Genomic DNA, 15,674 nt, shown 5'->3' with positions numbered 1-15,674 from the left:
AACAGTGCACTATTTGACATATGCCGCATTCCTCCCAGTGATATAAAATTATTCTAGTTAACATCTGGTATTTCACTCGGATTGCAGATAAGCAGAACTAGTTGAACTGTCAACAAAGTTGTGGTGGGACAACTGTGGCACACTAATAGGACAACTACTACTACGCTACTAGTGAGGCAAATTGTGGAGTAGTTGACGACTGTGTGCTATTATTGGTGACATTATAAAAGTCTACTAGTTAACTAAGGCTTCACTTGAAGTAATAGTAGCGCGCAGTCATTCAGGATGCCAAAGTTGTCCTCCACCAACTTTTGGCATGCAGAATTAGACACAGTTTGGAAATTTGGCATAAATATCTAGTAACTAGTGCAGAGTTTTGCTGCTAATTATGTTTGCAACTTGTCTTCCCCTGTGTGCAAAAATGACCCAAATGTTACAGGAATGTGTGTAGTCACACACGAGTAGTGTGTGATATCATACTAGTAGCACACTGTGGAAACTTTATTTTTTAAGGATTTATTTGATATCCTAAGCACTGTGATATGGTGATTTAGATATTGCGTGTCATTCTGCTAAAGTGCTGAATTGTCTTACAGGTGAGGACTAAGAGGTCCTGGTACACCTTAAATTAAGATAGGTATCAAGGATATGGAATAAATGCTCAAATGACTTTCCATAGCTAGTCCAATCAGGAACATGTCTTTGAAGGTAATATGCAGCCATTAGCCATGAAGGAAACGCATGAATACTGATGAACTTTGTAATTGCACTGGAGCCCCCCCATCGCGCGCACACACACACATGCACACACTCCATGTATTCAATCAGGTGACCTTTGGCTCTGTAGCCGGGCCCTTGCTGCTCACAAATTAACCTTTGCCTGTGTATGGAAGCCCCAAGGCCCAAGGCAGGAGAGGCTTATCGGGACCTAATTGTGATTGGCAAGAGAACGGAAGTCCTGATTAAATCTGGACTTGAGTCGCCGACACTCGGCCGCTCGGCTTAATGAACTGAGCTGCAAGAGGTCACACCTGGGGTAATGAGGATCCATCAGGATTCATGCGCACGGAGGCAGCGACAACCAACAGCGTGACCGTGTCCGCCTAAAGTGCAAAGTTTCTCAAATGAGGCTACTTTTAATGGCACTAGTTAAGATTTAAGTGCCCATCTGGTTTTATTGCAATTTTCACTACTGCATTCTTAAAACCATGGAAGATTGAAAAAATAAACATTCAGTAATAGCTTGTAAGAAAGTGTGAACAGTAAAATAAGGAAGAGGTGAAATTATTAATTTTTTGTTGTCTCGGGGAAAGCACGTTGCAGGTGTGCATTTGTTTTTGTTGTATTGGTGTTTTGTTAGTTTTTTCTTTTTTTGGGGGGGGGGGGGGAATCACTGGATGAAGTCAGATAACCTCCAATTCTTCCATCCTCGTTTAGAAACAAGATTTTTGTTTTGTTTGGTGTTGAATACCTCAAAGTTTTTGGTTATTATGAAGCCTTTTTTACTGGCGAATTGTTAAAGGGATACTTGACTCATTGAGCCATTTTCAGCGTGTAAAACGTTAATATTTTGTCCAAAATGAATGTGATAACTTAATTAATACCTTTAAATGCAATTTTTTTCACTAGCTGTCGACTGAAGATGACATCACCTGTACTGAGGAAGTAGGTAATAACCAATCTTGGCTCAATTTTTTGTTAAGCCATGATTGGTCGTTACTTACTTCTTCAGCACAGGTGATGTCATCTTCAATCGACAGCAAGTGGAAAAAATAGTTTTTAAAGGTATTAATAGTACAAAAAAAATAATGAAGTTATCAAATTCATTCTGGACAAAATATGAACTGTTTACTGCTGAAAATGGCTCAATGAGTCAAGTATCCCTTTAAAACGTGTGAGGGGGTAGATCGTAGAAAGTGTGTGTAAAATGGTGAGAAAAGATAACGTAGTTCAGGAGTGAATGAGGAATGTAAAAAAAAAAGCCACTGACGTTCAACTCAAGCCCTGCAGTGACTCAGCGTGTTTCTAACTTAACTTGTCTATCTGTAAATATCTTATTTTGCCATCAAAAGGCCTTTTGTTGTTTTATATTTTGAGCACAAAAGCAATAACATATTAGCATAAAAGTTGCTGTCTCGCTTGATGTTTGTTTGTTTTTTGCACAAAAAGCAGCTCGTGTTCTACTGCTGATGAGTAAAGAATGGAAAAAACTAGACATCAACTTTATTTTTTGCTGGTGAAAGAAAATAGTTTTTTCTCTCTTTTGGTTAGTCTTTTGGTTCAGTTCTGTTTATTTATTGCTGTTGTCACAGCATAATATTTTGTGTAACTTGAAAATGCTTATAAGCGGGTGGCAATATGAGGAATTCTGCTTTGAAAATGGCGTCATGTTTCGTTCAATCAGAAAAATCTAAATGTGACAAACCATCTACATCTCCCTGGTGGCTTGATCACAGTCCATGCATAGTCAAGATAGCGCGAGATGTGGCTTTCATAGGTCGAAAAGTGAAGCTCCGACATATATACGCTTTGAACAAGCACAAGCTGCTTTTGCTGTCTTAATCATCTCTTCCATGTCTCATAGAATTCAGGCTTGGACAATTCATTCAAAGTTAAACTTGATTTCATTTCGGTTTCTCACAATCATAATGATCATTTTGGTACCATCGGTCACGTCAAGTTTACTTGGTGACTCTGCATCGATTGCACATCTGTCAATGCTTGGCACCACAGCACTAATACTTTACTTTTACTTTCCGTAAAGACTCTCTTTAGTTGCTTGTTACACTGCAATACTCGTGTCGTGCATACGACCATAGACAAATTTCAACCCTAAAAAACAGCATCATTTGTCTTTGTGCATTGCCATGGCAAACGTGTGCAACGAAATAAGCTTTAGATAATTTTATCTTAAATATCTTAAGATGAAACACGCCAAGTTTGAAGACAATCGGATACATTCTGTTAGAGTTTGTTCAAATGTTATCTCTATGAAAGGCCCCAAAATTGATGACACGTTCCAAAATAAATCAAAATGGGGGACTCCTGTTAGGTTTAGCATGTGGCACCTAACAACGTTTTTGTACGTCGAGGGCTGTTGCCTCCAAATTTGCATGGGTCGAGGTGAAACGCACAACCGGGAATGTTTTGTTAAGAAGGATTTCTTAAACTCAAAATTTGATGCCACGCAAAATTGGTTAAAACTGGACATTCTGATACTCTCATACCTCACTTTTTGTTCATTTTAGGCTATGGCTAGCAAAGCTTTTTTTTTTTTTTTTTATTTCATCTCGTTGTGCCACCCTCGTTCATACATACTGGGACGGAGTTCCGTTAAAAACTCATTCATTGCTAAACATTTAAGAAAAGTTCAGAATGTTCAATACCCAAACAACATTATGTTCAATAATTATATATACAGTAAACCGAATCTGACAAACAACAGCATAGACTCTCTCCTTTTTGCCTTGTTCCATTCTTTGATAATCAACATTAGAAAAATGTAGCTTGCACAATGATGTAATCTACTGGTGATTGTGCATCAGTAAGTAAAGTTGTTTCCAGGTTTGACATTTACAGTGGAGCATAATCAGATTGTCTCCCATCTAGCCTTGTTGAAAAAAATGTAAGTGACAAGTGTACTTGTCAAAGGCAGTGAATGAGTTAAACCTCTGTAGCTACACAGCCAATTTTTGTACTCATGTATAGCAACTTCAATTTTTTTCACCAGGCCTGACGTGTGTATTTATTTATGTTTAGGGTCTCAAAAATTGTTTGTGGATAATTAGATGCGCGGGTCCTAATAATTTTTTCCCATAATTGCCCAGCCCTGCTACATGATATTTAAGGAATTCCAACAAATGGTCACACAGTTCTTTGCAGCGTGTATAGCCGTTGTGTGTCCCAGCAGGTAGCTTTAAACAGATGAGCGCATGTAAGAAGTGACAGTCTATAAATACGACTGCATAGAAGAAGAAGAAGGGTAGACTTGTGAGGAGATCCAGTGCGACTGAACACCAGATCGCTTTGTTCAATAATGCATGTCAACAAAATCAGACGAGTCATGTCTTGGGAGATCAAGACGCCATTTCCACCTTCATCGGCCCCCTCTTGCCTCCATCATGCCATCCTGTTCACTTAACTTTCCTCTCCGCCTCCTTGTTGCAACTGCTCTGCCTTCTCAGGCTGATGGCGGATAATGACTTGTCATATAAACTCCTGTGTGGATGCCGATGGTTTCACGTACGCGTGCGTTTAGCTTCCTGCTTCCCGAGTACACCCACCATCATTGCCTCCCACTCGTCTACGCCACTACCCTTTCCCTTTGCATCTCCTCCATAGATACTCAACAGACTGTTTGGATGTCTTTTGTGCCCGCATTTGGAGCGACGCGTCAAGTCGACGAGCTCAAAGGCCGCGGTGACATCTGAAGTAGCGGTGCCAGTGTTGTTCGTCTTTGTCGAGTCGCAGGAGCTCATTACATGCCCACGTCTCATCAGCGAGGGGCCTTGCGCTGGCGCTGTCACAGCTACGGCTGTCAGCAAAGCTAAATTAATATCCTCTTAATGCTGCATTGCACTGTGTCCTCCGTGAGTGCTTCTATAAGGGAAGAAAAACAAATGTACTCGGGCCAATATAGGCAATATATGCCTTTATGTAAAAAGTACACAGTTGCATTATAGTCAGTAAAAAGATAAACGCAGCATGCTTTGTCCCGAATGCTAGAGCTTTGATATTAAGCCTTACATATTGTCACATTTCACCCATTTTGACATTTGACAGCAATAACATGACACCTAAATGTCCCCCTTTCACCATGAAATTTGATAACCCCAAATATACACAAATGGAAACATTTACAAATGCCATTCTTGGGAGAAAAACAAAGTTTTTCATCAGGGGTCTATTTCACAAAGCAGGTTTAGTGAGAACTCTGGGTCAAGAAACCCTGAAATGTGGGAAACTCTGCGTCTTTCGTTTCTGAAAGGGAGGTATTTGAAACCAAAGAAAAAAGGGTAACTAGCCTGTTTCATAAAAAGAGGCAATTCAAGCTCTCGGTCATTCCATGAACCAAACCTGGTCGGTTGCAGGCTTTTCACAATGAACCTTGAGGTTTTCTCTTTCCCCGCATCCTTTCAGACGCATTCTGACATTTCATTTCCTCATTCATAAAGTCCGCTGCGGTGAGGTTTTGCGTAAATACGCCTATAGTCTATAAAGTCCACTTTTGTCAGGAACATGGCATGTCCTTTTGACAATGACATTATTGATGAAGGTGCCGCTTTATTGCATAGGGAATTAAATATTTGTCGTAAAATTATCAGACCGCGCATAGATATGCTTAATCCGTCCTTACATTTGCAACATTATAAGCTGTAGTCATGCACTCACATCACAGCATATTGTGTGTTGCGCTCCATTTTTTTTCTTAAGTCAAGTGCGCTTCTCCCCTGCAGGATTGTACCTAAATGAAAGGAATTATTTAGTTACCATTCAACAGGTTTACCCTGTAATATTATTGTGATTGCAAAGGACTACATTTAAATTAAAAATAAAATAAAATTAAATTAATTAAATCAAACTTTTTTTCTGTACCGATACCTAAATTGTTGTTTTTTTCCAACATGAAAAAGCTGCCCTGCCATTGGTTCAGAGCACTGAAGGGCCAAGAGGATATCTTGCCTCGGCATGCAGTGAACACGTCACTCATCAGTGAATGTAGGATTCGGGGAACCCTAACCATATAAGCCCTATATTAGCATTGGAAATAATGGTATCAGCTTGTTACTTGTTAGTACTTGTCGATGCCGATATCACTTTTTTTTTTCTCCCGATACAAGTATCGGCATTGGAACAACACTATTTATTTATTTATTTTAATTATATGGGGTATTTGCAGAGGTGGGCAGTTTTCCATCGAAACACTCACCCGTTGATCAATAAAGTGGAGTCACACAAAAACAGAATTTGGGAGAAAAGTTGTCAGGAAAAAATTGAAATCGTAAATCTGACTGATGTTAGGAAAATGTAAAATTTTATTTTAAGGCCATATTGCCGAGCCCTACTCGAAATGCACTTTTTTTGTTCTTTTTTTGTGTTATATCCGCCAAAACGTGCTCATCGTGACATGTTTGTGTCACTCGCATTTGGCAATAAATCAAAGTAATGATGAAATCTCAAGATGATGGTGGCCCTGGGTGGAAAGATTTAAGGATGGCCAGAGACACTGAAGCTCATGAGAGGCGATTTTTCACTTCAAAACAAACAACAAGAGCAAAACAACAAGAGCGATTAAAAAGATTTGGAACCAGTGGGTGTGCTGAAAGGCCAAGGTGAGAGATCATGTTATTGTAGTGAGCTGTGCTTCTCAACTTAGATTGAGGCCAGGCACATATTTTTATGTGAGAAAAATGTCACAGCACATCTCTGAACAAAAATGGCACAAAAAGTGAATATACTGAAATAATGATGAGATGTGGTGGGAGCAAAAAGGCATTCTGCCTGTCATTATATGTTCCTAGCATAGACAGATGTACAAAGTACTGTAATAGATACAGACATGTCTGTAGACCTACAAGACATGGGCAGTGTCATCTGGAATTATGTTGCCTAAATGTCCAAAAGGTATATTCACATGTTTCATTTTATCAAGAGTATTTTAATTTGAATCCCAATATGAAGCCGTTTTGTAACGTATTATTCCACGATTTTTACTGATGTTTTAGGATTTTGCTGTCGGATTACTAGAATAGATGTACATAAGTTATCCCATATTTACTCATTTAGAGTTGGAAAGCATGACTCATGCTCTTGCAGGTGCAGAACAGGAACTGTGTGCCCTTATCACAAGACAAGGACTGAAACATTTTGTTGTTGGAACACCCTATAAAAAAAATAAAAAGAGAGGGCTCGGAAGAGTGTGCCTCAGAGTGGGTAGGAGATTCTTCACGTGACAAATTCAACAAATCAAGCCCCTTTCCACTTATACGCAAAACGGCCCCTTCGAGATGACTATTCAATTTTATCCACTTAAATCAAACTGAAATTTCTCTCCTTCTGGGATATCAATTTCTAGCATGCGCAATGCCGTAGAGAAATGCGGCGAGGAATCAAACTTTTTAAGAGGTCTACTTAGGTGAACTTGAGCGCAATCCGGCAATAAAGCTGGCGTCAGATATATTTCTTACGTTTCAAAACTAACATTCCCCAGAAGGGTTTTCAACTACAGCCAAGTTGCAACCTAAAAGTCAAACAAAGCATCGAAGTAAGATGCACTGCAGGCTGATGTGAATGGTAGAAACCATCCGAAATTGGCAAGCGCGCTCAGAAATGAATCCAAAGCTGCGAGCAGCACGGCTATGATTTATCATCAGGCTTATCAGCTTCAGTTTGTCTAGCAGTTGTCAGCTCGGCCGGCCAAATGGCTGATTAAAATGTATGTGTGGCCACACTAGAGTGAAATGAACGCGGCGACGGTAGCAGAAGATGGATTCATGTGGCAGCGCACGTGGCGTAATACAACGTAATGTTATTGACATACCCCGATGCCTTATTATTTCGCCTCCCACTCCTCAGCACATTACAATTGCTCTGTCATAGGCCGGCCTTTGTGACAAATGGGCAGCGCGGCGGCAGAGCATTTGTTTTCACCGCGCCTCCCATTTGGCCCAAAGGTCTCAGCACGTCATCTCAGGACACTCGTGCATTCATTTTTCACAAACAGTGAATCGTATTCTGCTGCCCAGGAGATCCTGATAGAGAGCGCAACTAAAGTTTCTTGTTGGAGCAATAACGCGTTCCATCAAGTGCTTCGACATTTATAAAACAAGTGGTTGGTGGGGATTTTAATTCCTTAAAATCTAGCACAAAAGTGCAGCCCGGTGATTAAAGGCATCATTAAATAACATTAAGGTGGACGTTTTCTGATTACAAAGGGAAGGAAGTGTGAATAATAAATTTGTCTTATTTAGCACTAACCGTGAAAGGTAATGTTTATTCTGATGCCGTTTTAAAAGTTGTTTACTTTGTAAAGTTATAGCTAAGGCTTAATTCAGTTTTGAAGACTGACTGGATGATATGACTTTATACTTCCAGTCAATCAAAAAAAGATGAATTTTGCATAAATTAGAGGATTTTCCCTTTTATGCAAAATCTTACTAAATTGTTACATATGTTGCTGCAGCTTGTGTGTGTTCAGCATGACTGTATGAGGAATTTCTAACATATGGACATGTGTAAACACATCTTCCCGTCAAAAGGCACACTAACAAAATGCCTTCCCCAAATAATCTCCACTTAACCCAAAAACACTACATGACAGCTTGATGTAGTTGGCATCTGTTGTGCTGGGGGAGGAGCGCAGTGTGAGCGTGTAAACGTGAGGCATGAGCCCAAGCCAAGATGCTGCATCACTCCTGCACTGCTACCGCAGCTGCTCAAAAATGAGCGAGGAGCATTTGGCTCAGACGCTGTCAATCCTGTTTGTTTTTTTGTTTTGTTTTTAAACATCCAAACACTGCATTAGTCGTACCTTGATGTCATACATCTAACTTGAAGTAATGCCCATTATAAGTTTTAATCAGTGTGTGTGTGTGTGTGTGTCACAATTTGGCAAATTTCATATGTATTTTCAAAAATTCATTCTTTTGGTCAGTCCACATGTGTGAGTGCCATTTTTTTTCATTTTTTATTTTTTTTGTTACAAATTATTAAACAATCTAAAGTGTTGAAAATGGCTTATTCATGATGATGCAATGTTAATTGTTAAAAAAAAAATGTTTTTGGAATCTTCTAGGAAAATAAAAACAAAAACTGCACTTTGTATTCCAAGCAATGTGGAACATATGTTAGTGCACTCATTGCCGGTATACCCATCACACAGATGTCAGAACTCTTTATTTTATTTTTTTTACTTGACACTCTAGCACTTTAAGATTTCTTTTGAAAAAGTAAAGTGCATTACAAATACAATTTCTTCTTATTATAACTTGTCTAATAGAGGAATAAGAGTTCAAAAGAGACGACTCACCACGTTGTTATGACTGATAAGACGCAAATTGCGTTACAAAATAATAATAATAATAATAATAATAATAAAAGCTTATATAAACTTACTTATACTTGTTAAAAGCGTGTAGAGTTTGATGGGAGCCTCCACCAAAGCAGCCATTATGTAGGCATATACACTATTTCCTTAACATTTATTTAAATATTTTTTTTACTTACTTAACGTTCATCCAACAGTTTTTTAAATTAAATTATTTTTTTCACATTACTTATTTTTTAATCTTATGTTACAGTGTGTGTTAGTGCTAAATTAAAAACAAACAAAACGGCTCTGTCCCTGACTTCTTTTAAAATAGTAAAAAGAAAACTAGTGTTTCATTTGCACCTCCATTAAATCTTCTATAATTGCTTCCCCACTCGCTATTATTTGATTTTCAAACGATCATTCTTTATTCTTTTGAAGCCTTCAAATTGTCAAGTATCTGGTTAAATTACGCTGGATTGCTCTATGGGTGATGAATAAAAGCTCAAACTGAATGGCAAGCTGCTGTTTTATTACAACGCATGAAAAGATTTACCCCCTTTGCACTTTCTACTGCCTCATCATCAGTCACTTTGGCCGGGCACCTTGCCTGCAATCTTCCGATTGAACGTTCACTATATATACCATACGACCAATTGTCTATCTCTTCCATCAGCTACCTCGGACTAACCCTGGCGCTTTCATTCACACATGGCAGCAGAATGTAAGCAAAAGGTTAGAGATAATGTCACAGAATCTTGGCTGGCGTGTTTAATTGCTGCTGGAAAGAAGTGAGCTCATCTCAAAGTGCCTGGACTTACTGTAGAGCACACATTCATTTTGCCCTCCGACGCTGATCGATTGACTGAAAAACCATCATAAAGCCGGCCTTGAAATTATTAATACCCTGCCGCTGCGGCCATGAGTCAGAGAAAGTTCTGGAGACATCCTCACCGGGAGCGCGCTCTAATCACGGCGAGGGGGGCACGGAGGAAAGGGTCCATCTATTTCCAGTGAGGAAAGCTTGTCTGAGCACTTCTCTTTGCCTTGTGGAGACACTCTTGCAAAATGATTAGATTTTCTTTTCCCTCCTCCATACTTCCGTTTGAGAGAGAGAGAGAGAGAGAGAGAGCGCAAGAGAGAGAGAGAGAGAGAGAGAGAGAGAGAGAAAACCGCTTTGGCAGCCGGCGCACTACAACATCAGCACTTACAATATAAGCAGCGTAGAAATGTCAAACACAGCCACATGATAGACTTTGCTCTCTCCTCCTCTGACTCATCCACATTTTCACAGTAAGCTATTGTTGCCATGCAACCGCATCCAAACTTCTAGAAGCTTACATTTTCTTTTCTTTTCTTTTCTTTTTTTGCTTCTTGCACATTTTAGCAAGAAATGTTCTACTTTTTTTGCACAGACTGTAAAATAATGGCCGTGAAATTTATAACAAAACACTATAAAATCACGACAGAAAAAGAGGAGATGGACAAAAATGGAAACATTTTGTAAAATGATAAACCATACACAAATGTAAATTTTAAATTACAATTATGAAAAATGAATCATATTCTTTGTAGAATTGACAAATAAGTGTAGAATCCTGAAAATACATGGTTTGATAATTTTTCAGCAGTGCTTCTGAATTATTTTTTTTAAATCTTTATCCAAAAACACACTACATGTTTACCAATGAAAAGTGGCACGTTATAAAAAGAAAGATAAAGACTGTAGAACATAAGAGAATTAAAAGAACTGTTTTATAAAGTGTGATCAAAAGTCCCTCACACACTGCGGGTACTGTCGACTAGCTCCAGTTGGTCATTACATCTGCTCCATGCTCCTCGCAAGTCTTTTCATTTTGTATTTGCTGTTGTATTACCGAAAAACAAACTCTTCTGTCCAACAATGGGACACTGGTACATGTTTATTTTTGTTGTTATTCCATTTAACATTGATGAAACAACACCTGCTGATAAAATGTGACACGCGTTTAAACGTGCCCCCCAGTGTCTGTGAGCAGTATATTGGATGATATCAAAGCAATCTGATTGGCTTTTAGTCAATTCCATAACATGATTGTAGCATAGTGTAATTGATTTTCCATGATCTCTCTTCTGATACTGTTTGAATAAGGTCCAATATTTTGGAAGCGATTGGCCTGAGACTGGTCCCGAATGAGAACCGCGTTTGCTTTTTTATTATGTTTGAATCTACTGAGAGACGACGCTTCTATTATGCGAAATATCTATGAATACTTGTTTCTCAGCAGAAACACAAAAACACAAAAGGGTTTTAATTCCTCTATTATCGTCATCATGTATTGATTTAATTCACCGTTGAATGGACTTGTGCTGGCAATAAATTAAGCTGAATTCCAGTGTTGTGTGACCTTGTGTAAAAGCACACGTGGAATGGCGTTGTCCCGCGGGACGCCCTCTTCCCCGCCGTTACGGTGCTTTATAATCATGAACGCTGCTTAATAAGGCGGGCGTGAAAACAATGAACGATCATCTATTAAAACTGCGAGAGGAAAGGGGAAACAAATGACCCCCTGTAACCCCGTATATGGATATGAGCGCCACCTTACAGTCGCAATTAAGGGCACTTTCCTCCCCCTGAGGGAGGCACATCGCAGCGGGGCAATGATAAGGCAACATCCTTAAATGTGGCTGTGATTTTGCACACTAAAGACCTTTGGGTGAATGCAGGACATTCCATTTATATCTCTTCCCATCCTCAGGGGACCAAAACTGCATTTTAACAAGGCTAAGTCTGGCTTCAAAGTATACTAAGACAGAAATGATTTTTTGGTTTGTTTGTTATAATAAGCAACTAACTGTAAAGGAAAGCTTCAAAGGGTTTAGTTACTCAAAGGCAGATTTATTAATCTTTGGAATATAATAAACGTCTCATGCTTTTAACATACAGGTAAGTACCACTTACAAAAACAAATTGGTTCTCCAAGTACCCCTGTAATAGCCCATAAGAAAATACAGTAGCATCGAGTCTGCGTGTGAGTCACTAAGCCTGAACTGTGGCTGACAGCAGCTTCAATTAGATAATGGGTCACCAACATTTTTGATGCTGAAAGATACTTCTTGGGTAGATTAATACGAAGATGATACACAGTTCTGAAATATATATATTTTTTACTTTTAATAATAATAGTAATATATTAGTAATATTAGGGCCCAAACAATTTCATTGGCTAATATTATCTTATTTAAAATAGTCAAAATTAGATTAAAAAAAAGTCGGTTTTTGAAAACCGATCGGTTAAATAGTTTCAGTTCAGTCCGTCTGTGTTCCGTTCGGTCCTTCTGCATAATTATTTTTTTCCCCCTCATGAGCTGCGCTAACCTAATATGGTGCCATCCATAGTTACAGTGGCGTCCATGGTTAAGGCAGCACTTCATAGCATGTGCGTCATAGACTTCCAGTGACGCGACAGCTAATCATATTGCAGCAGGGTGAGTACAGCCACGGAGGGTTCTCGAATATCGGGTTTCATAATGACGCTAGTTGCAATGGCTATCATTGTGGCTAGTTGACCTCGCTGCCAAGTCTTTATTAATCCAACACAAGATTGCTGGTAGATTAAACGAATGTCGGAATTACAACTGGCTGGAAATTGCTAAATTCATGACTGAGGTGTTTTATGTTTTATGTGTTTTTACGCAAGCTTGGTTTAACTCAAGGATATTTGATGCTAGCAGCATTGCACTTTGCTAGCCGACGCCCGTAGTCCTCCAGCCGCACGCATACGAGGGAACACGCCCGTACACTTTCTGACTTGCGACGTCGGATTGGTGTATTGCCCTGAGAGGCAAATGTTGACCGTATTGTAAATCCCCTCAAAATAAAGGGGGAAGTCTGCAATTAAAGCACATCTTGTCAGTTTCAGATGAAATCCAGTGTGGTGGTGAAAGAAGAACGTGAATAAAGAGCTGACTAAGGTGGCGTACTAATATGAGCTGAGCTCATTCACACATCATGTGAGGGCAATAATAATATGAGATAAATATTACTCTATCCACATTAGATATGAATCATGACACATCTTTGTCTTATGTCTTATTAAGACTTATTAATAATTTCATCTCATAATAGTATAATTGTAATTTGTCTGAGAGTTGTTATTCTAACGTGTGGCACTTATTTTGCATAAGAAAAACATCACGGTAAACCAGCAAACAAATATAAAAAGTTTACATACTGAAATAACGATCTTAGTCACAAATTTTGTCACAAATGCACTAAGTGTGTAATCTGGGCATGTATAGTTGAACACAAAGTTGTTATGCAAGTATATTTAGGCAATCATGACGACTCTGAATGGCAACAGACAGATACACAAACAGGTTGGCTTTACCTTTTGCCAGCCAATTGAAGAGCAGTTATTTGTTATGCCTGCCACTGGTATAAATAAAATAATAATAATTTAAATGATAATACAACAATAATAATAATAATAATAATAATAATAATGGTAATTGTATTGATAATTAGTTGTGAATAATATACATTTTCACTTTTTACTCCAAGACATAATAAATGTTTTCTAAAACTGCATACCAAACCGAAAACCGTGAGCACAAAACCAAAAACCGAACCGCAGAATTTGTGAACTGTTTCACCCCTAAAGTATTGTAGAACTGTCAAATATTCTGGCTGTTATTCCAATCTTTTTGGTTTTACACGTTAAGGGATACGTTATTCATATATATATATATATATATAAAATAAAAAATAATAATAATCGTCATTTCATTTTCAAACACCAACACCATTCCTGGGAAATCACAACTGTCCCATCGCTGGTGAGCTCTTTTTAGAACAGGCCCGCGGGCTACTCATGTGGTCCTACCTGCTACCTATGGGGCCCCGTTGGTGACTGACCCCTGAGTTGACCCCTGATTAACAGTGACATGTATTAAACAATATTAGTAGCACATTAGACAATTTATAAACCGCTGGGTTCAAAGTAACCTAAATTGGGCAAAAATAGCTAACCCAGCAATGAGTCCAACAAAAACCAAGCTTATGTTGGGTTATTTATAACCAGAATATTGGGCTGAGGAATTGACCCAGCACATTGGGTCAAGATAAATATCTCCTTGTAATGTCATTTTCAAGACTGTGAAGGGAAAATATTACACTAGAATTCGTTGCTGCTGTTTTGGTTAGCAACAAAGAGCCCAAATGTTTATTATTTGTGAACTATAAGATTCGGAAATCTAGAAATCATTAGTTTTCTTTCCTCATGGGAATAGGGAGGCTATTTGTCTTAATGGATGACACACTCAGCCACTAATTAGGACACGGTGTCTATTATAGGGAGGGCCACTATTTGAGGAAGTACGGTATTTCACGCTGGCCTACTTCACCGGATGTGGCCTGGCTTCTTCCATATTCGACGGGAAGAATTGCAAGAGGAATGTGGAGGGGAACAAACAGCAAACCTCACGTCACGCTCACTGGCACAGAAATAAGAAAGGGATTTATCTTGCTGCAGTCGGAGTGCCACAGAGACTTTAGAGGCAGCGCTGGAGCCGCGGCGCACCTCTTCAAAAATGGAACCGCAGCTTGAGGCCACCACACGGAGATGACAACAAGCGTGACTGGTCATGTCGAGCTACACTGGCCTCGGCCTCTCAGACAGAGGGAATAAAATAGCACTTTTCTCAGTTGCTAAAATTCAACCAGCAGAGCTGTTTTCCCTCCTCTCGGCGCTAGAAACACGATAACTTTAGTCGTGTAATTATTGTTTAACATTGCCTTCCTGTGTGTGTTTTGTGTGTGTGTTTTGTGTGAGTGTGTGTGTGTATAGGTGTGTGTGTGTGTGTGTAGCCATATTCAGAATAACATTGCATGTCCTGAAACCATCTGTGAATGCTCATTCTGTATAACTGCAGTACAGTCGTAGTCTGACCCACTTTATACAAATGTATTCGGATCACCTTCAGCTGTTTTCCTCCCACTTTTATGCGAGAGAGTTCCTTTACAGGTAACTCGGTGTCAAAATTCTGCTTGTACAGAGTAATAATGCGCCATTTTGAGCTAATTCAAATGCTCAATTCTGTCAGTGTGCTGGAGTATAGTACAAGGATAAGAGCATATTTTATTTATTTATTATTTTTACTATCTTCATCTTTTAACCGGTACATACAGGTATTGCAAAGTGTTTTTTTTTCCTGTTGCAGTAGTCGATTGTGGAAGTTATGAATGCAAAGCTCAAATTTTCAGCGGGAGTAATGGGCGGAGACGAGTGATGTTTTTCGGTGGAATTTGAATGACGTTCTGTTCAAAGGAGAGAAGTTGCTGTGCAAAATCACTCAAAAGTTGCGGGTGTGAGGAAGAAGACAGTGTGCCGTTGTTGCAGTTAAAGGAGAAGCTGTGAGGGGTTTTGTGAGGGCTTTGGGGCCGATGATGGATGGTCATGTCTGATGTATTGCAATTTATTTAAAGCTGGCTTGCATGATCCATAATCTAATATCAGTGAGGTAGTTGGTCAGAGTGGGACAGTTGCAGAGGGGATGGATTTGGTGGAGATATAAAGTTGGTCTTCATGGGTATGATATTTCCAAAGGTAGAGGGTCTAAGTACCTAACCCTGAGGGATGCCTTGGAATACAAGTGCAGTTTCCAA

General features: G+C 39.1%; 1 protein-coding gene across 3 annotated transcripts in view; it reads right to left on the bottom strand.

Moving 5' to 3' along the window:
• Positions 1 to 15,674, bottom strand: part of tafa5a (TAFA chemokine like family member 5a) — a 151,670-nt gene that overhangs the window by 58,702 nt on the left and 77,294 nt on the right. The window lies entirely within an intron of this gene.

Source organism: Vanacampus margaritifer, chromosome 15, assembly GCF_051991255.1.
Source record: "Vanacampus margaritifer isolate UIUO_Vmar chromosome 15, RoL_Vmar_1.0, whole genome shotgun sequence".
NCBI classification, from domain to species: domain Eukaryota; kingdom Metazoa; phylum Chordata; class Actinopteri; order Syngnathiformes; family Syngnathidae; genus Vanacampus; species Vanacampus margaritifer.
Note: the sequence above shows the minus strand (reverse complement) of the source record. Positions and strands in the feature narration are given on the sequence as shown.